This window comes from Girardinichthys multiradiatus, chromosome 11, assembly GCF_021462225.1.
Source record: "Girardinichthys multiradiatus isolate DD_20200921_A chromosome 11, DD_fGirMul_XY1, whole genome shotgun sequence".
NCBI classification, from domain to species: Eukaryota; Metazoa; Chordata; class Actinopteri; order Cyprinodontiformes; family Goodeidae; genus Girardinichthys; species Girardinichthys multiradiatus.
In genome coordinates, this window is record NC_061804.1 from 15,478,558 (window position 1) to 15,492,934 (window position 14,377).

Genomic DNA, 14,377 nt, shown 5'->3' on the forward strand with positions numbered 1-14,377 from the left:
ATGTAATTTGTTTTGGTAACACTGCTAGGGAGTGAGGATACTTTTCACAGTCAGCTAAATATTTCATTTTTGGGGTCCATTAAGAGAAAATGCAGCCAGCCAAGGTATTACATAACCTATCTGAACAACATAATTAACTTTTTCTGCGAGACTGTCTGGTAAGGCCTACGCCAGGGTATTGGAGAGGAGAGTCCGACCGATAGTCGAACCTCGGCTTCAGGAGGAACAGCGTGGTTTTCGTCCCAGCCGTGGAACACTGGACCAGCTCTATACCCTCTACAGGGTGCTCGAGGGTTCATGGGAGTTTGCCCAATCGGTTCACATGTGTTTTGTGGACCTGGAGAAGGCATTCGACTGTGTCCCTCGTGATGCCCTGTGGGGGGTGCTCCAGGAGTATGGAATCGGGGGCCCTTTATTAGGGGCCATCCGGTCCCTGTACGAGCGGAGCAGGAGTTTGGTCCGCATTGCCGGCACTAAGTCGGATCTGTTCGCAGTGCATGTTGGACTCCGGCAGGGCTGCCCTTTGTCGCCGGTCCTGTTCATAACTTTTATGGACAGGACTTCTAGACGCAGCCAAGGGCCGGAGGGGGTCTGGTTTGGGGACCAGTGGATTTCGTCTCTTCTTTTTGCGGATGACGTGGTCCTGCTGGCCCCCTCTAGCCAAGACCTACAGCATGCGCTGTGGCGGTTCGCAGCCGAGTGTGAAGCGGCTGGGATGAGGATCAGCTCCTCCAAGTCCGAGGCCATGGTACTCGACCGGAAAAGGGTGGCTTGTCCTCTTCAGGTTGGAGGGGAGTTCCTGCCTCAAGTGGAGGAGTTTAAGTATCTCGGGGTCTTGTTCACGAGTGAGGGGAGAATGGAGCGGGAGATCGACAGACGGATCGGTGCAGCTGCCACAGTAATGGGGGCGCTGTGCCGGTCCATTGTGGTGAAGAGAGAGCTGAGCCGAAAAGCAAAGCACTCAATTTACTGGTCGGTCTACGTTCCTACCCTCACCTATGGCCATGAACTTTGGGTCATGACCAAAAGAACGAGATCACGGATACAAGCGGCTGAAATGAGCTTCCTCCGTAGGGTGGCCGGGCACTCCCTTAGAGATAGGGTGAGGAGCTCGGCCATCCGGGAGGAGCTCGGAGTAGAGCCGCTGCTCCTCCACATTGAGAGGAGCCAGTTGAGGTGGCTCGGGCATCTATACCGGATGCCTCCTGGACGCCTTCCTCGGGAGGTGTTCCAGGCACGTCCCACCGGGAGGAGGCCCAGGGGACGGCCCAGGACACGCTGGAGGGACTATGTCTCTCGGCTGGCCTGGGAACGCCTTGGGCTCCCCCTGGAGGAGCTGGAGGAGGTGTCTGGAGAGAGGGACGTCTGGGCGTCTCTGCTGAGTCTGCTGCCCCCGCGACCCGGTCCTGGATAAGCGGAAGACAACGAACGAACGAACTGTCTGGGTCATATTTTCAGAATTACTTTAGTATATATTTGAAATGCTTACCAGCTGCAAACGTTAGCATTTGACATACAAGTTGGTTCACATTTTGTCACACTCAAGGTCATGGATAAACTTTTTTTTATCCCAAAATATGCAGGTTATTGCAGGTCAAGAGTTGCTTTTGTAAAAAAATATTTGACAGCATTTGCCAGGTAATTCAATATCCCAATTAAGATGAAGTGATTTAAACTTAAATGTAAGGAGAAGTGAACAAATATTCTATATTTATTTTAACTTTGAATAAAAGGCTTGACAAATTCAGTTAATCATCTCCTGTTAAATTAGACAACCTTCATGTCCATATATCCAATATGAGCTACTAATAGTAAATTAATAATTTCATGTTTCCCTTTTCATAACAATCACGTGATTGGGTGTGTATTGGGATGAATGATGTAAAGTTTAGTACAATTTTTTTGCGACTCTGTTGGTACAGAATAGGTTATGTTTGCCCTGATTCTAACCATTTCTTGAGTGTTTTGACAGTTGTCATTGTATTATTTGAAGGATCTTATTATATTTGTGACACAAAATGTTTTTACAAATGTTCTAATTGAACAGTTTTTTTAACTTTACTGACCCGCTGTAGTTTAAGTGTTTTATAAGCCATACGTGTAATACATTTTATGCAGAGTTTCAGTTGTGTGAGTTGTCTATGTTGTACAGTTGAATATAAAATGTTTTATCCTGTCAAATACTTGTCTAAACACTGTAATTGGCTGAGATATATATCTTTTGTTTACCTTTTCAAAAGTTTTAATACACAACTATATTTTCTGTATTCCACATGTCCTGGCTTGATTTTGACTGATTTTGGTATGATTCCCACAAGCAAAAAGGAACTTGTGGCACTTGTGGGTGTTTGTCCACATTAACAAATGCTTACTAAAGCATAACTAGTTTTCGCTTTAAAAGGGTTCACAAAATGAGTTAACTAACTACAATTGCCTGAAATATTCATCCACTGCAGGATTAGTAAATAATCTATTCAGACATTCTCTAACCATTCATACATGCCTAACGCATGATGCTAAACTGCACATATATCTGCATTTCCATACATACACACATATGGTTTGTTAGGTATGAATAAACAATGGGTATCTTGGTTTTGGACAAAATTAGTCTTTAGGAGTAAAGCATTAATGAATGTGTTAACTAATAGTTAAAATTATGAGTCATCCTTAATTAATGATGTTCTCAAGATTGATTAACTATTACTCATTAATACTTATTGAAAAATAACATGTAGTTATTATAAAGTGCTACCCATTTTTTTTCATACTAGTCATAGCCTGACCATCTTAGGCTGAAGGTTCCATTCTTCATACACTGTCTATGAGTTGCCCAAAGAGGACAGAAAATTATTAGCTAAAATGATCTGAAAATTAAACCAATTGTGTGATGTGCCAGCAACTTAAAGCATTTAAAATAGGTATGTAGATGAATGAAACACCATTGCAGACAAAACGTCTCCAAATGTCACACAATTGGAGCAAAAACTGCAAATACAGCTCAGAGAATCAAATTTTGTGTCACTCATTTTAATAGTAAAACTCATATATTGATTCATTACACATAGAGTTAAATATTTTAAACCTTAAACCTTTTAATAATTTTGATGATTATTACCCACAGACAATGAGTATTGCTTCCGATGTTGTTTATGGTTGACACGAGGAATGTGACATTTTGTAGCCATGTGTAATATTAATCTGTGTGTATTGGCTCTTGTTACGCCGATGCCAGCATCAGTCCACTCCTTGTGATGTTCCCCAAAACTCTTTAATGAATTTCGCTTGATAACCCTCTCAAGGCCATGCCTCATTGATGTAGTGATTCATGCAAAAGGAGACCCCAGCCAAGTATTGAGTGCATTGAAATGAACATACTTTTCAGAAGCCTGACATTTCTGTTGTAATTTTCCAAAATTACAACAGATTAAGGTTGCACTCCATGTGTGATGAATCTATATAACATATGAGTTACACTTTCTGAAATGAGTGACTAAAATATTGAACTTTTTCATGAAATTCAAAATTCTTTAGCAATACTTGTATATGCTCCAATGCTGTGAAATCAACCAAACGCTATAGCAATGACCCAGTTATAACATTACCTGACCTAATGATAGCCAGGGAATACATTTTATTTGCAGTGGTGCATTCATCTACTTACCTGTTTCAAATGCTCTAAACGGCTGGCACATTACAGCATTGGATTAATTTTCAAATCATTTTAGCCAGTAATCGGACATGAAAAAGGACCTTAACATCATAAATAATAAGCCAATAAATGTGAATACTATATTGATTATTAATGTGGGATTTTAATCACATAAAAGTTTTCTTAACACGATTTTAAATTTTATGAATAAAATGGAATATGGCCTGATACCTAATTTAGAAAAATTTACAACACAATGTCATACAAATCAGGATTTATGATATGCTGCAGGCAGACCTCATTAGTCATTATTTTTTCATCTGTAAGTAAGAAAAATGAGTGTGCCGCACCTAAGAAATTACTCAAAACTTCGATGTGTGAAGTCCAAATTGACCCTAACATGACGCCTATCAAAGGAGAGAACTGGATAATTGAAAATCTTTGAGATATAATGAACACAGAATCTTATTAACCTTTTAAAGCAGAACATCCACAGCACCAGAGTTGTGTGGATTTACTCTGATAAGTTTAGATCTTTAGTAGTATAGGTGCTTTTTACCAACCAAACCCTCACACAATCAAACACATGCATCATTATATTGTATAAATATTGCCTGTTGTCCAGCCAAATAATTCTTAAATAAAAAAATATTCAGAAAGTCATTTAAATTAAAGTGACAACTAAACATTGACATCTGTCACAATCCTGAGGTGGGTTTTTATTTTATGATCTTTGTGTTTTTTGACTATTTTATTGCTGTTTATTTTGTTCTTAATGTCTTACTTTCTAAGCTTCATCGCTCTGTGCTCTTTTTCTTTTTAGTTTATTCTTTTGTTTTTTAGCATTCTTTATTCAATTAAATTCAGTTTTATTTATATAGTGCCAATTCACAACACGTGTCATCTCAAGGCACTTTACAAAGTCAATACAATCATATCATGCAGATTTCAAGTCGGGTACATACATTACAATAAATCCTAACTATCAAACAGAGCAGTCGGATTCAGTTTACTATTGAAATTGGTTAAGAGTTTTTCTATCTGAGGGAACCCAGTAGATTGCATCGAGTCACTGACTGGCAGCATTCACTCCTCCTGGATGAGTATGTCACGACAGCAGACAGTAGCTTGCATTGACTTTGCAGCAATCCCTCATACTGACCACACATGTAGCGACAATGGAGAGGAAAACTCCCTTTTAACAGGAAGAAACCTCCAACAGAACCAGGATCAGTGTGAGTGTCCATCTGCCACGACCGACAGGGGGTTTGACTTAACAGAGCAGAGACTCATCTAGAGTTATTTTCTGTCAGAAAATTTCCATGTGTATTTCTGTTTTTGCTCTGTTCTGGTTAATTAGTCCTTCTCCTTCAGCTGCTATTCTTTCTCCTAGCAGTGTAAAAAAGCTCCTGTCTTCTATGTATACCCTGCTAGATTATTTCCTTGTCTTTGTTTAGTGCCAGGTACCATGTCTCTCTGTTCTATGCCCAGTTCACGCCCTGTGCTCCTTGTCAGATCACTTTGTGCAAGACCTGTTTGTAAGTTTTGTTGTCTTCATTATTTCATTATTAAAGTTCTCAGCCTGACTTTAGTTGATCGCAGCATTTGAGTCCTTTTTTCAAACTGAAGTCAGAGATGATGACATTATTAAGCGATACCCCCTAGAGAGGCTCTGTTACAGCCCCCACAGGTCTAAGGGTTCAGGGGCGGTAACATAATGATGTGTCCAGAGGAAACAAGTGGAATGTAAAATGATTTATTACAAAAGAGGTTTTCACAAAGCCAAACACAATACAATTTTACCCAAGTAACACAAAAAAAAACACAGAGGGCTAACAGCTTGAGGAATATTAAGTGCAAAGTAAATTACAAAGGGTCCAAATAAGTCAATCCAAAGTATGTTCAAGGAACCCAAAAGGAAAAGAAAATTCACAAAAGGGAAGCACCAAGCCTCCCAACCATGAGCTTCTAGCTTGAGAAAGCAAACTACAACAAAGTCAAAACTGCTTTAGCAGAACAAACAGGACAAGAAATGTTCCAAAACTGCCCAAAGCAGTTGCAAACAGCAAAGGTGCGGGACAGCTGAACAAAACCTCTTCCTACAAGCTGCCCCACTGGGAGAATGTTCACTGGAGCATTTTATATGTTGCAGGTGGGCCTCATTAGCATCTGATTGGCTTGCAATTCTCTGCTGATCCAATGGCATGGCTGCTTTCCTGCCGTCTCCAGGCAGCCAATCAGGAAGCTGTGCCCCCACAGCTGAATCTGCATAACAAAAAGGAAAAAGAAAAGGAGCCTGCACAGCCTCAAGAGGCCAGGGGCCGTAACATGCTCCATTTGTTAAGGATGGGCCAACTGGATTAAGACTGACAGTGTGCTTAACGCAATCTTTCAGATATATGTATCAGCCATTTTGCTTAGAGCACTATGCACTTTGTTTAATTTTCTTTTCTCTCAGTAAATACACTGCACAGTCACTTTAAGAGTCTTATACAGTAGAGATAGCTTTTTAACCTATGGTTGCCAAAAGTCTTTCTTTTTCTTTTAACTATTTTCTGTTAAATTCTAAAATTGCTATTGAAAAGGATTTTAAAGGTTCAACTGTTTTACCAATGATTTAGTATTGATAAATACTAAAAGTAATGATTGTGTTTATGTCTTTTTTGACACATGATTGCATGTTGTTAGATACATATATTTCTTTACACATTAAGTTTATTATTATTAAATATGTCAAAACAATTAATCTCTTTTGCTACGCTTTCAATAGTTTAACCAGTATTGCTTTGTTTGGTTGCAAAGTTATTTCTAGTAATTCTTCAATTCTCAGTGAGTCTAAAATGTAATATTTCGAACTATTTTCTAAATTTCCTGCAACTGAATTACTCTTTTTTCACATTTCAGAAGGTGCATCTCAGCTCATTTGAATGAAAAGCGACACTTTCAGGTCAAGGCTGGAATTAACTTCCAAATTAAATATAAAACACATTGCAGTAATAATACAGATAGCTGTCAGCATCATGCACAAAGTTGTTTTGTTATTTGGAAAACTCTTACAATTTGATGTCATAGTAAGAAATATGGAGGAATAAAAAACGTCATTAACTTTCATTCAGTTAATGAACCTGTATTCAAATCTGGATAATTTCCTCTGTTTCAATGCATTTGCACAAAGAGGACATGTGTGAACAAATGTAGCCATGGGCTATATTATTGTTGTCTCTGAAATTAAAAAAGTGTAGCACTGCAACATTTGATACTGTTGGTAGTATATCGGTGGAGGAGACAAGGAACCTGTCTCCTCCATAAGACACAGAATAATTAAAGTAAATAAAACAAAGACCTATAGTTTGTGGGGAAGTCTTTAAAATTGCTAACGGGCACTGAGGGGCAAGTGTCCAAAAATTAAAAATTTATAAAAATGAAAGGATACATTTTCAATTTCAGAGTGCAGGATTGCTTGTTGTTTCCACAGTATATTAAAGTTGAATGGGAGCCTGAGCCTTCACTTATGAGACACCTCTGTTTTAGAACCATTACCCACTGCTTGTCTGTGAGGCAGACACAATTTTGACTTTTAGGATGATCCTTTAAACTTAAGAATGACTTGGGGTAATCTGAGCCAATCCATTAGTTTTGCTGCTATATGCTCAGGCTGGTGGAAAACATACATTGCATTTTTAACCCTTCATATAATTTATTTCTTCACATTTTGTCATATTATAACCACAACCAGATATTTATTTCTTTTGAATTTTATGTGACACAACATAAAAGTAATGCACACATGTAAACTGGAAGAAGAAAAATACACATGTTGCTTTTTTGCAAATAAAAATCAGAAAAAATTGAAATGCATTAATAGTCAGCCCTCATGGTTCAAGTTCTTTGTAGAATCACATTTTATTGCAATTATAGCTGCCACTCTTTTTAAGTAGGACTCATTATTTTGCTCTGGACCAAAGCAATATCAGCTAATCCACTCTTCTCCCAGTCTCTGGGACCTTGATTTCCAAATGAAATGCAAACTTTACTTTCATCTGAAAATAGATTTTGTTCTCAATGCTGCAGTTATCCCTGTTGCTGGTGCACCTTTTCCTACCACAGTTTAAAAATCAGTTATCAGCCATAACTGTCATAATGTTAACTGCCGACCTGACCCACATGCAGAGAACAACTAGAGACAGATGAGATTAGTGAATGTATATTCAAACAAATGATCCTGGGAACGGGAAACAAGGCTGGAACCGTCTGGCTGTGGGAGAAGAGCAGAGAGAGTTACAAACTGGACCTCAGAAAACGCACCAGAACTGATTGTGCAGCTTACAGGTAAGCGCAGGGAAACCTGCCGGGGGGAATGGTCATAGATCCAGTGGTGTAAGAGAGAGTTGCTCGCCTTGACCGCCGTGTTCGTTGAGACGGGGCCGACAGAAGGTTCTGGGAGGGCGGACAGGATTCGCTTCGCTGGTGGCTCACAGAAGAGTCAGTCTGAAGGTTCAATTCGAGACTCGGTTCAGACCGATTCTTTAAATCTCTGGTCAACTCCGTCGGATCCAGAGGTAAGACACCTGGAAGTGTCAGGACAGGCAAAATCAGTGCAAGTTTACAGAAAATTTCAGAAATAACTTTCAAACTGGAAGTGTAGATTTCTGGGGAGGCCAGTAGCTGTACCGCAAGGGCAAAACGCTCAGGCAACGAAGTGCAGGCTTCATATACTGCCCAGTTGATAAGCCTGATGAGCTGTACCTGTCCCTTCTCCAGCACCTCCAGGCAACAGCACCTGGCGGTAAAATGGTTAGCTGCAGGCAGACACACAACGGATTCTGACAATAACAACGATATCAATATCACATATCAACATCGGCCCAAATATATATAATTTATTAGGGGTGTAACGGTACATTCCTACCGAAAATATGAGGTGCAGCCTTGTTGTTTCAGTATGCACGAATGAATACTGCTTTGTTTTTTCCTGAACACATGCAGAATGTTTACCTGTGCAATGCAATGTCCTGTAGCGTAACTTTACAAAGTGACACCTACTCTGTTCTGCACCATCATTGGCTGGCCCACCTGCCACAATTTACAGCAACCGATTAAAGCCTCAATATTATGGGACTTTCAGAGTAGCAGCACATGACAGAAATTGAGTCCATGAGGGCTACAGAACAATACTGAATTTTAAGGAGTTTTAATTTGTTAATAACTAAGTAAATTACTAATAACTACATTGAGTTGTATTTAGCTAATTCTTTAAAGGATCTTAATGGTAGGTTTATGTAGATTTCCCTATGATGTTTGCAAATGTTAAATATCTACTTTATTGAAGATATTGAAGGTATCTTCGATGTCTAGAATTTAGCTTACTACCCTTTATTGGTTACTAATAATTGGACTGTTTAATGAATACTTTTTTGACAGTTAAGATTAGAATATTCCATCAGGCCAATAAAAATCATTTAAAACAGAAATGTGGTCATTTCTTCATGTGGCAGCATCTATTTGTTATTTTCTTTTTATTAAATTTACAGACAATAAAATTCAACACAGGTGATGGCATGTGCCACTTAAATGTAAAGTTTCCTTTCAGTGAAAGAAAAACTAAATTGAAGGTCTCCTTTATTATGAGCACAGTACCCAGTAAATTGTCAACCACTGCTGCGAACTGCCAATATGCCTGATGTGCACGATGAGATGGAGTACTACGGCCTTGGGACGAACAGATGTTATGTAAGGATCCCAGCAGAGACACAGAAAAGTAATGAGCTTTGGATAAAGCCCTTTCCTACACAATGAATTTAAATCAAAAGTGTAAAAATTATTGAGGTAGGCGAAGAAGAGCTGCTTGATTAATCAAGACAAGTCATGTGTTTATAAAATTCCCAGAGTGATGTTAAAGCATGCTAAAATCAATTTATTATTGTCATTTGGAAAGTTTATGAGGTTTTTGTAAAGTTAGAGCCATAGATGTAAATGTGAAAACCACATATATGTTTTTATTAGATGTTTACCTTTATTCCCAGTAATGATGTAGAATTAGTATAGGTTAGTTATATAATTGGCTTTAAATGTTAGATTTCTCAATTGAAATGTTATTTGATATAATATTGGAATTTTAAAATACAGTTTTCCAGTTATTACAGTGATGATGAAAAGTAATTATTTCTTTTTTTTTTGTTTGTTTGTTTTCCACAGAAATAGTTTGAGTTACCATGTAACTGAACAGACCAGCATGAATCATTCTATGGTATGGTACTTTGCATGAATTAGAAGCAGGAAAATAGGAGATTTCTGGTGTACTGGTGAAGTTCAATTGGGATTGTCCATTTAGCCACATTTTTTTCCTATCTAACATGCTTTGGGAAAACATTAGGGGCTTATCTGTTATCTGTGATCAAACCAAAAATTTGTCTTCATGAACAGAAGAGGGTGTGACAAGATTGCTCCGATCCTCAGACTAAACTGATAAATGAAGTAGCAAAATGTTAATGTTGCCAAGATAACAAAGCAGCAACAACAAATTGTGTTAATGGAGACTGAAAGCCCACCTCGAAGTTAAAAGCACCACCAACACAGTATGAGATGTGTAAAGAACTTTAATTTAGACAGATAAAGTGTTCATGATGGCTGATAATTAAGAGAGCAAATCCATTTGATTTTTTGTTTTTTTTGCACTGTATTTGTGTTTTGTGTCAATTAAAGGACATTATCTTTCAAGATGGGAAACAACTAATCTTGATGGCAATTGTTGTGTAATTGTAAAGACTTACTAAAAAAGCCTTACACTGTAAGGACATTTCGAAGCAGATACATATTTTGGTATCACCACCCACAAAGTGCATTTGCCTCAGCTTGAGAAATACACAAATTCATGAGTTGAACACAAAAAAAATCTAAAAGACTTTCCACAGATGAAATTTTTGCTTTAACCTTTTATAAATCTGTCTATTACACCTGACACATCTCCCTTTTGGGCCTCTCTTTTGCAATTTGTAACATCTGCTTCAGTAACTTTGGACTTATTTATGCTTTGTGTTTCATAAAGCTGTAAAGGAATCATAAAAGCCTCAGAAATTATACCAGAGCAGAAATTCACTGTCATCTACCTTTGGGAGGGGAGATTATACCCGCTTCACGTCAAGCCTTCCAAATACTACATAAAGAGGCTATGACATCAGCCAGTTTCATTTCTGGTAACCACAGTAGAGAGGTGAGTTACTGGCAGGCACATCACAAACCCAGAGTCCAGGAAAATATGTGGAAGCCTCATAGGAAGCACGTGAAAGAACTTCATGGCAAAGGGGTTTTCTAAATAATTTGAATGACTGGCTGAGCCAAAACACAATAGATGCTACCAGAGTGTAAACACCTCAGACTTTTTTTCAGAACATAAAATTAAATACAAACAAAAAGTAAAACCTGAAATATTATTACTCTAACTTTCTAGTCCAACATTGATTTATTTTTCTTCTGTTAAATGTCTAGATCTAACTTTTATTTAAAGAAAATCAACATAAAGTTGCTATTTCTACTAATGAACTTTTGTGCTTTACGCTAATATATACATAAATACAGGGGTTGGACAATGAAACTGAAACACCTGTCATTTTAGTGTGGGAGGTTTCATGGCTAAATTGGACAAGCCTAGTAGCCAGTCTTCATTGATTGCACATTGCACCAGTAAGAGCAGAGTGTGAAGGTTCAATTAGCAGCGTAAGAGCACAGTTTTGCTCAAAATATTGAAATGCACACAACATTATGGGTGACATGCCAGAGTTCAAAAGAGGACAAATTGTTGGTGCACGTCTTGCTGGCGCATTTGTGACCAAAACAGCAAGTCTTTGTGATGTATCAAGAGCCACGGTATCCAGGGTAATGTCAGCATACCACCAAGAAGGACAAACCACATCCAACAGGATTAACTGTGGACGCAAGAGGAAGCTGTCTGAAAGGGATATTCAGGTGCTAACCCGGATTGTATCCAAAAAACATAAAACCACGGCTGACCAAATCACGGCAGAATTAAATGTGCACCTCAACGCTTCTGTTTCCACCAGAACTGTCCGTTGGAACCTCCACAGAGTCAATATACACGGCCGGGCTGTTTTAGCCAAACCTTTGGTCACTCATGCCAATGCCAAACGTCGGTTTCAATGGTGCAAGGAGCGCAAATTTGGGCTGTGGACAATGTGAAACATGTATTGTTCTCTGATGAGTCCACCTTTACTGTTTTCCCCACATCCGAGAGAGTTACGGTGTGGAGAAGCCCCAAAGAAGCGTACCACCCAGACTGTTGCATGCCCAGAGTGAAGCATGGGGGTGGATCAGTGAAGGTTTGGGCTGCCAGATCATGGCATTCCTTTGGCCCAATACTTGTGCTAGATGGGCGCGTCACTGCCAAGGACTACCGAACCATTCTTGAGGACCATGTGCATCCAATGGTTCAAACATTGTATCCTGAAGGCGGTGCCGTGTATCAGGATGACAATGCACCAATACACACAGCAAGACTGGTGAAAGATTGGTATTATGAACATGAAAATGAAGTTGAACATCTCCCATGGCCTGCACAGTCACTAGATCTAAATATTATTGAGCCACTTTGGGGTGTTTTGGAGGAGCAAGTCAGGAAATGTTTTCCTCCACCAGTATCACGTAGTGACCTGGCCACTATCCTGCAAGAAGAATGGCTTAAAATCCCTCTGACCACTGTGCAGGACTTGTATATATCATTCCCAAGATGGGACCTCCGCTTCTTGGAGCTGTGTCCTGAAGGTTATCGGTGCCTATCTTGGTGGCCACCATTGGACTTGCAGGTGAACACCCGTACCAATGGAAGAAGTCAGACTAAAGAAGGAGACCTATTGGGCATGGGTGTCTCTGGGGACACCTGAAGCAGCTGACAGGTATCAGGTGGCCAGAAGGACCGCAGCTTCTGTGGTTGCGGAAGCAAAAGCCTGGCATTGGAGGAATTTGGAGAGATTATGGAGAGAGACTTTCGGTTGGCCTCAAGGAAGTTCTGGAGAACTATTTGGCGACACAGAAAAGGGAAACAGGGACCATCCAAAACTGTGTATTATTTGGGAGGGGAACTGCAGACCCGGACTTAGGACATCGTCGGGCAGTGGAAGGAACACTGAGGATCATTTAATTCCCCTCACCATGTCCATGTGCGGAGGATGTTGAGACTCGGGAGAATGTGATTTTAAGAATAACAGCACAAACCTTTACAGCAAAAATAAATCTAGACTTCAATTGTTATTCTGAATTGGCTAAACCCCAACATGTTATTCATAGTTTGGTAGAAAGCTTGGTAGAAATAAAAATATGTTTAACAGGATGTAACACAACCACATGTTTTAAACCTTAAATTGCATACACCTGGCTGTGATAAAATAAAAAAAATTCAAGCAGTTGTGAGGTTTCATTTATGAAAACTGATCTATATCACAAGACAACTCTGCTTTGTACATGTATAAGTAAAATAACATGTTTGAAGGAAAAATGACAGAATTTCTCCAAATTAAATTTTCAATACTTCTCTGCCTTAAAAGAAGTATACTGAGATGGTTCAGACATCTGATGATTTGATACCTATGAATGCTTCAAAGGTATCTCCCTTTCAAGCATTTTATGGTACTTCCCAATGGGAGAAGACCTCTGGGTTAAACAGCTTAAGGTCACAACTTTATTACAATGTAATTATTTCAACCCATCCACCACTAATAGGGAACTTCAGATTGATTTTGACAGTATCAACAAGTTATTTTCTTAGTATACCTGTACGGTTCCCTTGCAGGTAAAATATTTTTCTACCAGGGCTACAAGAGCTAAGAACATTAATAACATTTTTATTTTTTTATTTTAATGATTTCTTTTTGATGTGCACTTTTCTTTTTTTCTTGTTATTTAGATTGTTTATTAAATCAAAAGGTGTAAGGGAGCGGTTTAGATGTTCTTCAATTAGTGGTAGTAGAGCCTACAAACCTGAAACAATTAATACCCTCTGCATATGACTGAACACATGAATAGTTCTATTGTTGACATTAGCTGTGAAGTTTTAGGCTGTTAAACAGTACTAATAAAGACAAACTTGCTTTGAACAAAAATAACAGATTTTACTCAGAGCATTTGAAAACAAACACAGATTACTTTTGCAGTTTTTTTGCTAGGTTGCTATGACTGTGTAATCAGACTTTATTTTTACTAAAAACACAAAAGGTATCTGTACCTCAATGATTTCAATACATCAATGAAGAAGATAAAAGCTAACTGCAACAAATCAAGAGATGCTTTATCTCACTCTGCATGGGAGTCTCATTAAATCTGCAGAGAGCACCAAAATACACAGCATGACATTTAAGTAGTTAAGGAACACTTTCTTATGGAACTTATTAAAAATAGATTTTATAGAAAATTGCACTATAAACCAACAGGCAGCATAAAAAGGCTTCTGACAGGGTGACTTACAGCAACATAGTTAAGGTTCTTTCAGGTCAGGCTCTATTTTTGGTTTTATTTTTGAGGAATATCACACCACACAGAGTGCTTTCTCATGTTCACATCCAAAAGCTTAGAGAAAAATATGATGTATGTTGGCCAAGTTTAATAAATGGACTATATGGCTTCATCCAAGATAAATTGTATAATTAAAATGTTCTTTTCAAATTCATATTTTTTCTGATGGTTGTGACAGGTTAACATTAAAATGTCTTAGAATGAGCT